Here is an 18,778-nt window from a genome sequence, read left to right on the forward strand (position 1 = left end):
ATTCATTTATCAAGTTATTTAACTTCTCTATTTCCTTGTTGATCTTGTCTGGTTGTTCTATCTATAGAGGAGAATGGTGTATTGAAGTCTCCTACTATTATTGTTAATAATAGTATCACTCTCTTCATTTTTGCCAGTGTCTGTCTCATATACTTAGGAGCTCTTTGATTGGGAGCATAAACATTTATGATTGTTATATCTTCTTGGTGAATTGACTCTAATTAGTATATAGTGTCCTTCTTTGTCTCTTATGATGTCTTTACATTTAAAGTCTATTTTGTCCGATATTAGTATAGCTACTCCTGCTTTCTTTTGGTCACAACTTGCTTGGAAAATCTTTTTCCATCCTTTTACTTTCAATCTAGTTGTGTTCTTGTGTCTTTACAAGAACAAGACACTTGTAAGCAGTATATAGCTGGATTATGTTTCTTAATCCATTCTTCTAGTCTGTGTCTTTTAATTGATAAATTTAGTCCATTAACATTCAAAGTTATTACTGAAAAGGCATTTCTTGATTCCACCATCTTATCTTTTTATTTTATTGTCAGATCTGTATATTCTTTTCCCTCTTTCTCTTCACTCATTTTTTTTTTTTTTCTAACATGGGCAGGCACCAGGAATCGAACCCGGGTCCTCGGGCTTGGCAGGCATGCATTCTTACCTGCTGAGCCACTGTGACCCGCCCTCTCTTCACTCTTTAAATTACCCTTAGTGGTACTCTTCAATTCTGTGCCCTCCTCCAGACCTCCCTCTCCTGGAGTTTATTTTTAGCCAGCAGAACTCCTTGTAGTATTTCTTGTAGGGCTGGTCTCGTGTTGACAAATTCTTGCCTGTGAAAACTTTAATTTCCCCCTCAGTTTTGAAGGACAATTTGGCTGGATACAGAATTCTTGGCTGGAAATCTTTCTCTTTCAGGATCTTGAGTATATCATATCACTGCCTTCTTGCCTCCAGGGTGCTAATTGAGTAGTCTGAACTCAGTCTTATTTGGTTTCCCTTGTATGTAGTACATTGTTTTCTCTTGCTGCTTTCAGGATTTTCCTGCTTCTCTTCAACATTTGACAGACTGATTAGTATGTGTCTTGGGGAAGACCTTTTTGGATTTATTCTGTTTGGACTTTGTTGGGCTTCTTTGACTTATATATTTATGTCCTCTATAAGGGTTCGGAAGTTTTCCCCCATTATATCCTCAACTACTCTTCCTAGCCCTTTTCCCTCTCTTCTCCTTTTGGGACACCAATGAGTCTTATATTTGCGTGCTTTGTTTTGCCTATCATTTCCCTAAGATTGAATTCAAATTTTTCCATTTTTTTTCCCATTTGCAGTTTTGAGTCTTCAAAGTTAGATATCCTGTCCTCTTTATCACTTATTCCTTCTTTTTCTTCAAGTCTTATGTTGTCTGCGTCTAGTATGTTTTTTATTTGGTCAACAGTCTTTAATTATGGTTGTTATTTTTTTATTCATTCTTTTAAATTCCTCTTCATGCTCTTCTGCTGTCTTTTTGATCTCCTTAATGTCATTTCCCATCCCAGTTATTTTATTAAGTAGAGTTGTATGAATGCTTTTTCTTTTCTTCTTCTTTTTTTAAGCATGGGCAGGCTCCCTTTGGGAGTTGATTTCTTTCAGTAGTCTAAGGCCTTGTGCTTGCAGATGAATGTACAGCAGGGAGCAGGATACAGAGTAGGGCACTCATTGCAGTGATTTGTTTCAGACCAGGAATAGGTACAGGTCGGGATGTTAACCTGATGCTTGTGAATGTGGGTGCCCAGCGGCCATGGAGTACATACCTGTGTAGGTGCACTGGTCTGGGTGGTGTTACCCTGGTGTGTACTGGTTTAAGGCACAGGTCCCTTTGTGCGCATGTGTAGAGCTGTGGCAGCAGATTGGCCTTATGCCTTCATGGATTAAGTGCAGATTTGACCCAGCTGTGCAGGTCTCCGAGCTGGGAAGTGTGGCTGAGGTCCGTGTTCATGTGTGGTTCTAGGACTGCTATAAACTGAGGTTCCCAGAGCTGAAAAACGTGATTGTGGGCCCATGTGCATGTGTGGGTCTAGATTGCCATAAACTCATATGCAGAGCTTGGAGAGGGGAGCAGGGTGAGGCTGTGTGACACTGTGGGTGGGGTTGGTGGGGGCCTGGGTGTAGAGGTTAGCGCTCATTACCTTTATGCACTGGCAACAGCCTGCAGGGAACAGGGAGGGGGCAGTAATTCTTGGGAGGGGTTCAGGAGAGGTAGGTTGAGCTGCATTTGGGGTGGGTATGTGGGGCAGGTATATGCACTGGGGGCTGGTGGGGTGAGGGCACCTGGAGTGTGGGGAATGGGAAGGGGTGATGGGTTTCAGGTTCGTGGGTGTGTGGGGTAAGGCACAGGTCACAGGGCTGCTCTGGTGAGGGTAGTGCACCCAAGGAACACGTCCTGGCTTACTTTCTAAACTGTAGCTCCCATCCATGTACTCCCGTGGGCTCTGTACGTCTATGCCAGGCTCTTGATTTCTTCCTCTCAGTTCCTGGACCTCTGCAACTAGGCCTGCCCTGTATGGTGCAGAAGGTTCTCCCAGGTCAGTCTCACTCCCAGATTGCCACCTCAGTTACCGTCCTGTCCCTTCTCAGACTTTTCCATGGAGAGGGCTGATCTTGAGCTACTCTATTCGGCCATCTTCCCGGAAGTCCTTTACTGTATTTTTAAACTGGAAGGAATTTCCTGTTCAGGGCAGACCAGTTCCAGCTGCCAAGCCACAGGATGTCCCTTCTGGGTGTGGCATGTGGGGTGGGCCCAAGATAGGGGAGCTGACCTGAGGGTAAATTCCCAGCCAGAGTGGCCTGCCTCCTTGGGGCTCCTGGGCTCATTGTGGCCGTGCACTCCACCACTGGCTCACTTCACTAGGTAGCCAAGCCCTCCTGTGCATTGGCACAGTTTTCAGTCACGAATACCAGTTACACCGGTCACCTCACTGTCTTTCTAATGGCCACTCTTCTTTCTGATTTTTTTGTGTGTGTGTGTGGGAAGTGGAGAATATAGATATTTTTAATATAAGATTATTTATGTTACAATGTAAGTGGGTTTATTATTATCTTAAAATAAATTCTTTAAATTTTTCTCAGTTTTAATTTCTAATATGGTAAATACCCATGACAGATATCTAGGTATTACATGGATAGGGTAGTAGATAACAGATATATAAAACCATATAAACCAAAACTCTTTGGGGTCCTTAATAACTTCTAAGAGTGTAGATGGTCTCAAGACCAGGAAGTTGGAGAAATGCAGCATTGAAGACGCTGATGTTGTCTGGCAGTGCCGAACACAGAATGTCCCGTGGGAGGTGGAGAGGCCAGGGCAGCCCTCCTGTGCCCTGGCTCTCTCCTGCCTCTAGAAGGGCAAGGAACTTTACACTTTTGGTCACCACCACCACCACCCCCCTTTTGCCCATGCAAAAATCATAATTTGGCTGTTGTGCATTAAATAGGCTTTTGTGGGCTCTCCTGAGACTCAAATTCCTGTTTCTAGCATAATTTCTGCAGGAGAGTCCATTTTAGAATAGAAAAACAATGGGGATCTTGGAGCATGTGCCATTTGGATGTTTGAAACTGTGTTTATGTGCTGGTCTTCACAACAATTCCTTTTTGGCACTTAGACCTAAAGAACTTTAAATAGGAGGAACTATTAGGGGAATTCACCTGAGATAGGAATACAAAGGGAAACACCTGGGGGTATTCTGTTCTTTCAGTCTCATACTATCAGAACACAATATGAACATTGAGACTTTAAAAGCCAAAATTAGTTTCAAACTTAGATACTTGTATAGATAAATACACCCACTATAATGGATTTTAGAGGGGAAGTGTTCGATGTTTCACTGTTAAGTAAGATGAAAAGTGTTGATTTTTCATGAATGCCTTTTATCGAATTGATAAAATTCACTTCTCTTCATAGTTTGCTGATTTTTTTATTATTGTTTCTGTTGTTATTTTGTTTTCTTTTGTAAATAATCATGAAGGTTTCTTTTCAAATGATTGAATAATTTTCTTTTATTCAGTTAATGTAGAATTCAATGATGAGTAATTTGCAAGTATATTGCTTAATTTAAAAATGGTATAGGTATTTTCTAGATTGTTTTTATTTTCTAATTCCATTAAGGTGAGAGAATAAACTTTGCATGATTTAATGCTTTAAAAAAATACTTTCAAAATAATTTCTGTCAGATTCATGTGCTTGCTTTTGTTTTCTTCCTCAACTCATTTATAGTGAATGATACGAAATGTTTGCATCCATAAAAGAAATACACCAACCTACCTGATGGGCAATGCAAGCTAAAGAGAGCTCATGGGGTACATGGGGGTATAAGCTATTTGGTGTATCACCCTGTAAGGTCAACAAGGCACATAAACTATGACCTCGCAACTTTACCTCTAGTCTGTTCTTGGGCTTGGGATCCCCTTGCAGTGTGTTCCCTGAGGCGTGGAGGAGGCTGCTGAAGGCAGTATCCTTAGCATTTATCCAGCATTAACAAGGCTGGATAAATAGGCTCCTGGTTTAGTCCTGAGGGGGAGCACGATGCAACAGTGAACTTACACTGACTGCAGCTGAGTGTGCCCACAGTGTGAATTGGCCACCTCTTCTGAGGCAGGTTGCAGAAGAATGCGTTTATAGGAGGCTCACAACCAGGTAGAATGAATATGTATCGTGTGGTGATAGGTTCATAGATGGTAAAACTGTAAAGAAAAGCAAGGCAATGGTTACCCTAAAGGTCCACACAGTGATTATTCCTCAGCGTGCTAACGAGGTAGGTAGAGGAAGCGTCTAAGGCTTGATTTTCTAGTTCTCGAACACAGTGCTGATTTAAAAAATACATATGCAATACACTCACACACTTTCCTACACATCAGTCTGGGCTTCTCTTACAAGCCTGGGGCCCCTTTTGCCGGGGCTTTCATTTTAGTCGCTGAAAGAATTACAATAATTGATTTAAAAGCTTTTTTTTGTTTTACTTTAAAGTGAAAAATTGATTATTTAAAATTGCTCTCAGAATTTATTTAACACAACAGCCATCATCAGCCTCCTTTTTTTTTTGACAAGGTAAAGTATTTGGCTTGCGATTGCATAGATGTCATGCTGTGAGCTTCCATAAAACCATCAAGTCCTCCCTTGGTTATAGAATGAAGAAGGAAAACTAAGCTTGGTTTTTCATCACTTAAAAGAAATATTGGGTGGAGGCATGGCTGCTGCGCAGTGTGGACAGGTCACCTAAGGTGGATGGATGGTTACCTAAGGTGGAAGGTGTACCTTGGTGCCTCAGGCCAAGCATGATGAAGAGGTGAAGTCCCTGGGAGAGAGTGGAAGGGAGCTCACTCCTCCTCAGCCTACAGGCCACCTGAGGGTGGGTGGGGGTGAGCACAGGCCTCTGCCAGTGGGCACCAAGCAGGTACAGGAGCAAGGTTAAGGCTGGAGCTGGTAAGGCCATGGGTGCTGGCCCTGGCTGTAATCCCTCCACTCCATCCTTTGGAGGAGGAGGCACAACAGACAAGGCTCCTTGCAGGAACAGAGGTGGCGTGGGAAGATGCCAGTAGGGGAGGGTTCTCTTGGGTTAGTCAAGTTTTTGTTGGCACCCTTTTAGTGAGAGATGGTGGTCTTGTCTGAAAAAAAACTTAATTTTGTTCCCTTAAGATGATTTTTCTTGGCCTGTCTCTTTTCATTTCTCATTGTGTTGGGTTTGCCACTTTTACGGGGACAAGAGCAAGAGAGCAGGGCCCTGAATGGTCAGTGCCAGTGGGTGCCCTGGGGCAGATTGCGGGGAGGTGTATGAGAAAGGGGTGAGGATGAACTGCTCTGCAGGCACTCAGACTCAAGAGCGCCATCCAGTTCCTTAAAATTATTAATAGTTGGTTCCAGGAGCAGGAAATTGCCAAGGTTAATCCACCTTGACTGTTGATTTTTAAAAATACATGTTTTGGGGTGGCTTTTGACAGCTACTACAAGTCTCAGTCATATTCTTTTTTACTTTTAAGTCTAGATCCAGTTAGTTTATAAAATGTAGTAATTGCAGATAAACGGGCAACATTTCTCCAAATCCAGTAAATTAAAGCACTTACCCAAACTCTTAAATCTATTTTGCTATAAACTGACTCTCAAAACCAAAGTATAGAAGTTTATTGAATTAAAGTGCCATTAATTTAACAACAACAAAAGATTACTGCCCAGAAGGCAAGTTTTGAGCAGGCAGTATATATGGCTGCTAGGAACAAAGGGAAGATACAGGAATGGGGAGGGGGAGCAACGGAGAATGATCTACAGGAGTTGCTTGGGGTGGGATGTCCTTGGGCCATGATTCATTAATTTTGTGTCTTGGACAGGCAGGATGTCTTTGCAGCAGAGGGGCTATCTAGTGAAGGTAAACAAGCTTGTTGATGTCAGTGTAACCTGTTTCTTTTCTGCAAGAGCAGAACCCTTACTTAGCAACGTGAAGGATTATTGGTATGTTAGCCTGATTGAGTTCTCCTACTTCTTTGTTGTTCCCTGGATAAAAAGAAGTTCAAGCTTATCAAGTTGATTAGTAAGGCTATTAACCATTCCATTTTCACACATCTAAGGATAAGCTTCTTACTCAGATGTTAATAAAAACAGTAGTGAGATGTACTGTTTTGGGGGCTTAGTAATGAGTTCTGGGAGGTGATATTATCAGGATCCCCATTTTGCAGATGAGACAACCAAGTGCAGAGACTGATTACCTCACCTGCCCCAGGTCACCCCTTTGGGAGGCAGCAGACCCACGCCCGGGTCCAGAGCCCAGGTCCCAACTAGACACTATCGTATCTCTTGACACAAACTTTTGTTTTGAGTTGTGGCACTGTCACTTCCAGGTGATGGATGTAAAATGTAACCCCAGTGGGAGAGCTAGAGAATATCCCCCCAATCCATAATGGTCCCTGTACATGGGGCGCCTCAGCCCTCGGATCTCTCCCCTATGGGGTTGGGGTGGCAGCCCCTTCATGTTAAGTCATCTTCTCTTTGTAAGGCAGCTGTTGGTGTCCTTGTGTCACCCCCTCTGCTAGATCCTTTGCACCTTGGGGGCAAGCAGAGGACCTTGTTTGCCCTGTGCCAGTACTGTAAAGGTACTTCAGTTCTGGTGCACAGGGCATGTGAGCTCAACGCACCTTATTTAGATATGCTCATTGCCTTGTCCTTTATTTCCTACACTGAGTGAATTTGAAAAAAAATGTTCCCTGTATGTCTTAGTGGATGAGATATTGTTTCCCGGTAAGAACGCAGCAATTAGGGGATTGGAAAAAAAGAAAACAAAATCCCAGCCTGCATAAAGTTTTGCAGAGTCTTCTTTGGTTCTTACCTGATTTAGTATTGGTTACTTAAGGGTAAAATTCTGAGGCACTAAAGCCTGTGGAAGAGTTTGATGCCATCCTCTGTCCATCTCCCTCTATGCCCCAGCCCTTGGAAGAGGCCCTGTAGCTTACAGTTTGGTGGCCCCTCTCACTTCAGCAGGATAAGTTACATGGTCACAGAGTTGGAGCTTGTTCTGTGGGAACCTTTGGTGATACCTCGATAAGCTGCTCCCCATTGTTTCACGACTGTGGGAGCAGATGACGGTCACGTCACCCCAGTCTCAACAGTCCTGCCAGGACAGAATGAGCTCCGTTTTAGAATATTAAATCCATGTTTGCATCAATATTTGTTTTCTTATCCGTATATTAAAATTATTTGGCTTAATAAACTTTTTAAACGGGGGTCTACAATAAGTCTACTTTTGAATGCATGCAGAGGGAACTTGAGGTGAACGAGGTGGGAGGAGAGACAAAGAAGTGAAATTAATTTCTTCTTTTTTTAACATTAGCATACCCATTACTTCTCTAGACCCTTTTTATAGTTCCTTAAATGTCTCATTAGTAACTCAATAAAAAGGTAAATAATCAGGGCTTATTTACTAGACATTTTTTTTCCTGTGTGGTGGTGGTGGTGGGGGGGGGGGGGGGAGGGTGGGAATACCAGCACCTGAGGTAATAGGAATGAAAGAAATCATGTGTAACCTTGGAAGTCAGTTAGTCCTGAAAGGCTCAGGTTCCCTCCTAAGCGCAATCAGTCCAATCTTGTTACTCCACAAAGAAGGCTCTTGGAGAAGAAAACTGCAAACCCAACTGTGTTTGGGGCTGCATTTGGAATTCAGCTTGAAAGTAAACAAGTTAGAAAGCATCACCTTTTGAATTGTCCCAATTTGAAGTTAACCGGATCGCTCGTTCCCTGTTTCCTAGAGTTACAGGGAACTGTAACTCTGTCTGCGGACATCTGGGGACAGAACTTCACTTGCTGGCCTTTGCATCCTCACAGCATTGGATGTGTTGCCGGTTACGCTCAGAAAACAAGGAACAAGCTAGTCAAAGCGAAGTAGTGTAATTGAAGGAGCTTTGGTAAAGCAGCTATACCTTAGATATGCTGTGAGTTTCTTGTGATTAAAATATCACAATAATAATCTTTGAATATGTGATTTATATTATGGTTCACTTCTGTACTTTGTGTCTTTGGCCTTCAGCAAGGGTTTCCAATCCTTTGAGAATGGCTGGGAGCATCCTTTCTTTAAAAACAAAACAAAACACTTTTATTGTGAAATGTAACATATACAAAAAGTGATAAATTTCAGAGTTCAGGTTAACAAGAAGTTACAGAGCAAATTTCAAAGTATGGAATGGGTTACAATTTCAGGCATTTTCCTCTAAAAGAAACATCTACACATAGATTCAACAGTGTCAATAACTTGCTAAAGCCTAACCTCTCCACCATAATCCTCCCTCTCATTTCAGCATTCTCCCAAATTTGAGGATTATTTGGGCAATGACCATTGTAGCTCCTTCATGTTGAAAAGTGGTGTCAACATGATAGGGTAGGGGAATGCAACTGGTTGATGTTCTGGGAGAGACTGGTACTTCTGGGTTACAGGGCTTATCTGGCATAGGAACAATCTGGACGTTTTAAGTTTCTGAAAAATAAGCTTAAAAAGCACGACGGAGTCTTAAATAGCGCCCTGGGCTTTCTTTAGGTTTTTCAGGAATACTGTTGGGGCTTGGCTTATTGGGGCAATTTGCAATACCTGGCTGAAGTTTGCATAAGAATAACCTCCAGAATAATCTTCCTACTTGATCTGAAATCTCTTAGCCACTGAAACCTTGTTTTGTCACATTTTCCCCCCCTTTTGGCCAAGAAGACATTCTCAGTCCCACAATGGGAGCATCCTATTTTAATGCCAAGGGCTTAGTATAGTTTTAGTGCCAATGATTTCAACACAAAAGCAGCACTTTTAAATGTGTTTGTATTACTAATCACAACTGGATCTGCCTCTCTGTAAAAAATAACAGTACATTTATATGCAAGACATTATTTGTCCTTTAGAGTTTGCTTGTTGTACACACATAGTAACAGCCATTATTTGGTCCATGTGTGTTTTATTTTCTTTTAAATGATAAGCTTCTTTAAATTAGGAACACATCATTTAAGGGGAAAATATCTCTAGGGCTTAGGAGAGCATCATGGTGTAAAAATGTCCTTTATGAATTCCAGGTGATTAGAAACACAGTTCTAATCTTCATCAGCAGACTAGCCGGTGGGAAGTTCTGCCAAATTCTTCAGTCTTATTGAAGATAAATTTTTCTGTTGAGTTTCATGTTGGAATTAAATCCATGCTTATTAAAATTGAAATAATCATCAGCCTTTCAGTTAAAAATTTTTCTCTTTGTAGCATTTACCTTATGTGATATATTAATAGGCATAAATGAATTCAGTGAAGTGTTTTGTTTTGTTTTGCATGGGCAGGTACTGGGCATTGAACCCAGGTCTTTGGCCTGGCAGGCGGAAACTCTGCCACTGAGCCACCATCACACCACCCTCAGTGAAGATTTTTGAAGCAGAAATGGATCTATGTATCTTCACTTTGCTGACTACATTTGGAGAAAACTTGATATTTTATATATATGTGCAATGTAATGTCAGAATGCTGTGTTTTAATTTAGATAAAACTACTGGTCGCTCAAGTTAATTGATTATTTGATAAGACACTCAAACTTGAGAGTTTTTCTGTAGGAACGAAAAGCTAAGCGACATCACATCTGGAAGGTCCTAAGGGATTGGTGTTTGTAAAGGGCCCAGTGGAGCCCTGGAGGAAGGCTCCTGGGCGAGGTCTGTGCCCTCAGTGACCAGGCGCTCTCACCCACCCAGGCTGACACGCACCTCTTCTGGCTGGGTAGGGGATGTTGATGTGGCAATGACCTGTAGTAAATCAGATTTTAAATGGAAATCTTGCTTCATTGATGGGAACTAAGTCCCTTTATCTTCTGGAACTTCATAACCAGTTGGAAAGCTTGGCCTGAGCCTACCTTCTTTTTGTTTGTCCTGTGCCCTTCATACTCAAAGCCAGTTCCAGGGTAGGAATGCGTGAGAAACCATTCATGTGTTCTGGTATATGGCACGGGTCATATGTGACACAGAGGCTTCCCTGCTCTTAATTAATATGGCAATAAACCCCTCGAAAGGGTGAGTAGCCAGGTGTGCTGATTGGAGTTGACCTACTGGTACTGAGGGACTTGAGCAGGCACAGTCTGGGCTGAAATACACAAAAAAGGAAGAAGTTCAGTTTTCAGAGGTATGGAATTTTCTTCACTTGCTCATTCCATCATGCCTACTCTGTTTGCAAAATCTCGCGATAAAAACACTTTGGTGTTACCTGAAATGGTGAGCTTATGAGTCTTTAGAGCTAAATAGGCATCAGGTCATGGGGACTTTGTGCAGTATCAGGGATTGTGGACTTTGAGGGCATTGAGAAGCCACTGAGACTTTTAGGGGAGTAAAACCATGAGATGTTTGTTTTAGGAAGATCATTCTGGGGAGAGGAGCAGAGTGGATTAGGAGTCGTGAACATCGATTAGGAGGTGGCTGGAAGAGCTCATAGGAGGGTGATGCTGGCCAGTGGGGACAGAGAGATATGGGTGTTTCAGCAAGATCATCGGGTCCACAGTCCCATGGGTTCCTGGTTTGGCCATGGGGTGGATGGGAACCGAACTGGGATCCAAAGACAGGGAGCAGGTTTGGGGGAGGGGGGAGAAGATGAATTCTGGGTCAGACCTTCAGATGGAGATGGCATCTGATTGGCATACAGCTCTTCTTCATGGCGCTTCTTTGTTCCAGTGGTGCTAGCCTCCTGCCTGGCAGCCAGACCATTGGGATTGCCCCCCATAGCATCCCTTTATTCTCTCATATAGAAGTTGTGTATGTTTTTTCTTTCCCTCTGCTTCTGCTAATTGCTGTTTGCTCTGTCTCAAGTGCTCTGTGCTCCTTCTTCCACTCATTGTCTGCCTCTTTTCTACACACTTGCTAAATCTTCCATGAAACATCTTCCTGTTCTGTTCCCTTGACCTTGGCTTTTTCTGTTTTGCGTTTCTTTAGTCCAAAGCAAATCTGGGTACACTGAGAGACATTTTTATACCACTAGTTGATAGCACTGCTCTGTAAATTGAGCCTCTCTGTACTCTTATTCTTTATGTAAAATAAAGATATTTATATAGAGGAAAAGGAGAATTAGAACTTTATTTTTCAAAGCCTTTTTACATACTGTGATTGTGATCTACATTAAGAACTATGTGTAGCTATTAGTTTTTTCTCTTTTGATGGAGCGCAAGGGTGCTAAAATATATAAAATGTTTGTTGTAATGATTAGACAGGGTTTCTTTTAGCACGCAATCTTGGTTGTGAATTTAAGTTGTCATTCATTTTATACAAACTTTCCTGAGAAACTTATGTAAAGCAAGTCTAGAGTAGGTTAGCATGTGTAGCATGTGCATGAATGGGTCTGCATGTGTGTGTGGCTTAGGGCAGGGTATGCCTCATAGACAGTGACAGGGGTCCCAGAATCCATCCTAGTTGAGCTTCCACCACTGGCATCCCCAGACAAGTTTTACAGGTACACATTCTTAGAGGCACAGACAGACATATGCACGTGTTCTTTACTCTTGCATTAAGAAAACACGAGGATAAATTTTCTCTATGCATTAGCTGGCAATGCAAGCGTGGGTCATATATCTGGCCATGTGTTCTCGATTCATGTGGTTCTAATGGGGTTCTTACCCCATTTTATTATACTACTACTCTTTTGACTTTGTTTAGATATTACATACTTCTTACAGCAATTGCAAACACTGCAGTAGCAATTCATTTTTGATTCAACATCCCGGAGTCAGGCCAGACACAGATTAAGGACACAAGCGGTAATTTCACAGACCAGGCCACTTGTGTTTCTGACCAACGGCTACAAATTCGCAGGTTCCCACCACCCCCTCAGGTTCAGTAGTTCACCAGCATGACTTACAGAACTCACTGAAAGCACAATACTTACAATTACAGCTTTTTTATATTAGAGAGATAACAATAAGAAATAAAAAATGCGTGGAGTTGGGTCTGGGAGGGTCTCAAATGTAAGCGCCCACTTCCTGTCCACGTGGGGTCAGACTGTACCACCGTGTGGCACAGAGATGTATCTTTTCAATCATGGAAGCTCATTCGAGTATCCTGCGTTAATCTGGAGTCTCATCATGTAGGCATGATTGATAAAATCAGTTGTCCACATGACTGAGCTCAATCTGCACACCCTCTTCGCTCCCAGAGGTGGGGCAGGTGGCTTGAAGCCACAGACCCCTAATCAGTTGTTTGGTCTGGGGTAGCTGCCCCCACCTTAAGACTGCCACTGTAGCTGGTCCCTCCCTGCCCTCTCATTAGCATATGAACTCTCAGGTGTGCTTCTGGGGCCACCATGAGAAACAAAGGACAACTATCATGGGAAATTTCAAAGAAGAGGTTGCTTCCGAGGGAGCTGAGGAAACAACCAGCCAAGTTTGTCATTATTCTAAACTATTGAAATATTTTCTGCCATTAATCTATTACTATATCTTCTAATGCATTGTTAATGCATAATTAAATCATCAATTGTTAAAAGTCTACAGATTGTCTCATTCACATCAAAATATGTAAACTTATAATTATGGTCTTTTTGGTTATTTTGGATTGTCTTCTGTGTTATGTGCTAAAGACATTAAAAGCTAGAGCTATTTTAAGTTGAAATGCCCTCAACTCCCTTAAATCAAAATTATGCTGCCTTTTTCTTCCCTCAATGTATGTTATAGGCTAATGCTTCTAAAATCTGTGAGAGAATAAATCATTTTGACAGTTATAAATATAAAGGATATAAGTAAAAATTATTATGCACAATGAAACACCCTATATTTGTGCGATGGTTTGTGTACATTTCATATCTCTTGATCCTTAATTCATTTTATATGCATTTTAAAACATTTTATATGTGTGAATTGTAATTACATATTTATGTAAAAGTATTATACATTCTGAGTTTACGTGCATTAGTAAACAGGACATTTTATGCCATCTGATTTACCATATTGTATCTGTGCCTTTAAACATCTCATAGAAGATCCTGGCTATTTCGAATGCTTATTTAAACACTAACCTTTCGAACTGCTGATAGCGCAAACATTGTGTCACCGCTCGCTGCTGCTGCTGGGATGTGCGAATTACCCCGCAGGCGCTGCAGGGAAAGTCCACCTGTCGCAACTGCAGAAGACCGGGTCTGCCTGGAAGGGGTGACGTCATCCAGTAAGGGCCTGTGGAGGGCGGCAGGGAGGGCTCTGCGCAGGCGCCGTCGGAGGCGCTGACACTACGCTTCTGTTTATCAACCTCTTTGTGTTGAGGACGTGTTTGGGTACGCGCACGTGAGGTGATCTTCCTCTAAATAAAGTAATGAGTAAAATTCGATAATTACCACCAAGAGTAAGCTCCTAGTTCACTATTCGAAGTCTTTTTTTGTTTCAAAATACTGCTTTCTTATTAATACATCTTAATTACTGCAGCAACTTCTGTTTTTATAAGTATAGTATGTTTTTTTCAGTCTCCTCCCCATGATTTTCCTATTTAGTGAGTACTAAAGTGGTGTAACTGACAGGCAGATGAGAACTTTGAAAATGTATGAGGTGCACAGTGTATTTTGTGGATTGTCTTTTAAGGACCAATCCGAGTGGAGATGAGACAGACAATTCAGAATAAGGCTCCAGTTCTTGTTGTTTAGCTCAGATGACCAGGAAATGACTATTTTTTTTTCTAATATAATTTTTACTGAAACTCTCATTTGACTGGTTTAATGTGAGGATTAAGCAAAATTGCAGATTACCTGTACAGTAATCCTGAGAGAAATATGGGATCAAAACAAAACAAACACACAAAACAAATCTTTACCTGTGCTTCATTTTAAAATATTTAAAATTTGATTCCTCTTTATTTTTTTAACCACTTAAGAAAATACTGTTGGGATAATGTCCTGCATAAAAACTTTTGCTCATTGTGAAAATGTTTCCTGTTCTAAAATAGATTTGGGGGTGGGTGTTCCTTTTCTATTTCATGGTGTTTTTTTTTTTTTTTTTTTTAATTTCAAGGAAGTGAACAAGAGAAGGAGTATTTTGGTGACTAACTTCAAAAGGTATTCATCAACAATAATAATGAAATACTTTCTTACAGTCTGTGGAAAGCAAATATGTAATTGATTTGGCCAGTGGGGTATTCAGTAGTTGAAGTTTCAGACCATTGATTCAACTAAAAGATTTTCCATTGATGAATGATAATTGTGGAATGTTTTCTCTTAGAGCAGAGAGGTTAATTTTACTTGTTAGACATATAAATCATACGATAGTGTGGCCGTCTGATTGAAGGTTAAACTATACCAAGTTTTATTTTCACTAACTTAAAACAGACAGTAACTAAGGAACGTTGGTGTGCTTCAGTGGAGTTTCAGGGGCAGGAAGCTGGTGAAGTATGGTTGTTCATCCATTTTTTCAGTCATTTCATTCATTCACCTTGCTATCCAGCCATCCACCTTCATTGGCCACCCTGGGAACTAAACAGACCTCCCTCTAAAGAGAAAAACCATCTGATTGATGGCAGCATAAGAGTGTATACTTTTAAGAAATAACATTTCTTGGGAGCACAGATTTAAAATTTATCCTTAGATTGACATTCTTCTGAGCCAAATAGCAATTTAAAAGGTTATTACCAAATCAATTTTAACAAATATCAGGCTGAACCTTGTGGTTGAGGTAAAAAAAAAAGAATATATTGCAAAATCTAAATATTTAAATTTCATTCTTTTAGAAACCTGTAAAGAGCTGGGAAAGAAAATCACCAAGCACTAATGACACCTTTATATTTAGTTAACAGAAAAATCTGATTTCCAACTCAAACACTTTTTCCCCAAGAGCATTTGAATTTTAAGGTAAAGATTTTCATTAATGGCAAACATTATCACAGAAACATTTGAACAAATACATTGTAGACTTGTTTCATCCAATGCCTTTTACATTTCCTCTGGGAAACATCCTGTGCACCTACAGATGAGCTTCTGCTGACTACATCCTGTACTGTATTCACTATCCCTGAAGCTAGTATTTCATTAAAATTCACATTTGGCTTCTTTAATCTTACTGAGTGAAATGTAGTCTAAATTGTAGCAAGAATCCAGTTTGTCTTTCACTCCTTCAGCATACTTCAGTAGTTCTTTGTGATTCAAAAATCAGGTCCAACTCAGTGTCCCCTGACCTTGGTCAGGTCTCTTGTCCTTAGTTTCCTCCTTTCACTTTGCTCTTCTTTTACCCTTTCTCTCCATCCTCTTCCAATTTCATGAAGAGACTCCCCTCAGGTGAGGTGGCACTTAGACGTTAATGTGTTGCTGGCTCTGTCTATGGCACGCTGATGGGTTTGGGATCTCAGAGCATGGCTTTCTTCTTCCTCTCTGAGCACAGGGAAGGGTGTGCTTCCATGACCTTCAGTTAGCGCATATTTACTGTTTTTCCAGCAGATCCTTTAGTGTGCACCAAGCACTGCTGGAGTCTTGTCTGCAGTGTAACCTAGAATCACTGGACTAGCACAGAAGCCATTTATTAAAAATCATTTTATAGTCACACACTTTTGTTTAAATAGCTCTTCAGGGAATGGAACAAACCTGCCTTTTTGATCTGGGGAACACTCATGGTTGAGTTCTTTTGCTACTTATTGAAAGTTGCATGGTATAATTAAGTTTGCTACACATTGAAAGCTGCATGGTATATTGAGTTTTACTATTTATGCATGCTTCCTGCATCCTTTGCTTATTGGGTGTGTTTTTTTTTAAATGGAAGCAAAATTGAAAGTGATTCTTAGATGCTATCACCATAATAGCCACAGACTTCATTTCTTTATGTGGTTAGTTTTATGTTTCTGCCTTTTTTTTTCTAATTTCTATATTAAAAGTTTTTAATTGAGAGTGTTAACAAAATTGGTGTCTCTTACTGTGACATTTATCTTATGTAAATGAATGCAACTAAAATATAATATTATGTCATAGTAAAATGGGTTTGAACTTTTAGTCTCTATAATTGGACATGTACATATATCGCAATAAAAGTGTAACATGTTTCAACACCAAGATTAGCCATTGATTTCTGTGTGTTTCCACCTTTGGAAAAACTGTGAGTCTTATTAATGTGGGGTGGAGGGGTAGTGAGAAACCAATAGGCTAATGCAAGCACAGCTGTAAGAAACTAAAGAATAAGGTCACAAGGGAGTGAGTCTGTGGCTCATCTTGTCTCATAGTGGAACATAGGAAACCAAGATTTTCATTAATAACTTTTGCTTTCTGCATTGCATTTTGGAATCAATATAGTCTAATTCAGAAATGCAGCACTCCTTGGGACTTAAGTCACACAGTTCTTTATTGAGTTCTCTTCTTGAGGGCGTGTGAGAGGGAGCCCCTGTCTCTGTAGTGTAGGAGCCCAGCAGTGTACTTGCTTGTGTCACTTTTTAGGGGTAATGGTTGTGGTGGGATTTGCTGTGTCCTAACCAGAGTGTCACTGGTGGTGTGGGAATGGTAGGGAGCATGCATTTTCTCATCTGGTAGCAAAGGAAGGGGGCTACTCTTTCAACACCTGTAGATTGTGATCCAAAGGGATAGCTTAATAGGTGCCAAGTAGTAGATGTAGATCACATCTATCATGTGATCTGCCTTCTCCTAATTTTCCTGGGTCCCATAGCACTTCGTGCTCCTTATGAAACTTTCCATAATCTGCCTTATTTTGTAGATGTTTATAGACTTGTCTCTTTGACAAACTCCTTGAGGGCCACTACTCCTCCTTGCCTCTTCCCCATTGCCATCTGTGTCCACCTCAAGTGGAACCAGGATGGAATCCATCTTTGTAGATGTGTTGTTCACAGTACCGCCGAATGAGTGACAATGTGCTGAGATTAGATTACATCCATTCGAGAGTTTGAAGAAACGTGAGGATGAAACTGCAGAGAACTCTTGGCTCAGATGTGTTACCTTTTATAAGTAGCCACTGTTTTAGAAGCTTGGTGGCTTGCCAACACAGAGCATACTGCATTGGAAAGAAAAATGGCCTGGTGAGCTCTAGATCTGGTGGGCTGTAGGCCTGGGTCCTGTGTTGAACTTTCTGTACCTGGCTGGCACTCAGGCCTGGACCTCAGGATCCTCATCTTTGTGTTTCTATGGTCTCTGGGCAAAATCTGTGGTGACAATTAGTGTCCTAGTTAAATCCCGTTACACTGGGTTCTTTATATACATGTCAGTATTTCATGGACAGGAAGACTTTACTTAAAAAACAAAACAAAAAACAAACCTCAAGTCAAAAAATCATACTCTACTTCTGTGAGTGGTACATTGTAGGGAATGGATTCTGTTCTATTCCTCCTGAAAGTGTTGATTTTGTAGCTGTTGCTTGCTTTAGCAGGCACCTATTTTGGCTGGATTCAAACTACAAACTACTGTCTTCTTTACGGCAGTTGGAATCAGTCTAGATCTTTTATCCTTAGCCAAGGTGCTTGGCATTTACCCCACACATGCAAGGCTCAGGGGACAGCCAGAGATTTGGGCCAAGTATAAACACTGGCTTTAGGGCTCCCTTTTGCCTCCCCAAGATTTCTGTCAGTTTCAGCTGCTAAGGTTGCCCTGAGCTGCTTCCCAGTTCTTAAAGCTGATTTAACAGCACTCAGCCTAAAAGCCCAATAAAGGGGCTGTGCAGCGGGCCCATTCCCCTTTCCCAGGCAGTGTCCTGCTGCAGGTCCCTCTCTAGTGTCTTTGGAGAGTTGGGATGGGATCCCACAAGGCCACTAAGGCATGCAGAAGTGCACTCCATTCATTTATCTTAGCTGCTTTTCTTGATTTCTGATTCCAAGGCCACATCTTGGAGTGGTTGTTACCAGGCTAACATCTTGCACCATTTTGGCAAAGATAAACAAGCAAAAAAATGGGATTGGGGGAGTGGTCCTTTAATTTTTCTAGTGATTTTTCTAACAAGGACAGTCATTCATTTTGATGAGCCAGGGTCCCTGAACCTAGATTTCCTGTTGGAGTGCTCCGGTAGAAATATCCAGGGGCTTAACTTGAAGGTTAACGTTTTTGACCCCATACCCTTGTGTGGCCCTTTGCCCTGGTGAGCAAGTCACAGTTTGAACTGAGAATTCCCTTTGCTTGGGTGGGAGTTAGCTTGGCTTAATTTGCCTGCTGTGAGCTTCTTTCTCACATTTCCACTTCGCTCTCTAAGATGCTGGGGGTGGGTGGGTTTGTAGTGAGAAGGACCTTGGCCACCCTCTTCAGAAGTGGGAGGGGTACCAGGCCATCTTATAACTTAGCCGATGCTGCCCCCTCAGGAAAGGGAGGACATGACCCAGAAAGCCTAGAAG

At 41.5% G+C, this 18,778-nt stretch overlaps 1 protein-coding gene across 3 annotated transcripts in view; it reads left to right on the forward strand.

The window, feature by feature from the left end:
- Window positions 1-18,778, forward strand: part of TRIO (trio Rho guanine nucleotide exchange factor) — a 466,986-nt gene that overhangs the window by 142,259 nt on the left and 305,949 nt on the right. The window lies entirely within an intron of this gene.

The sequence above is a fragment of the Tamandua tetradactyla genome, chromosome 9 (genome assembly GCF_023851605.1).
Source record: "Tamandua tetradactyla isolate mTamTet1 chromosome 9, mTamTet1.pri, whole genome shotgun sequence".
NCBI lineage: Eukaryota > Metazoa > Chordata > Mammalia > Pilosa > Myrmecophagidae > Tamandua > Tamandua tetradactyla.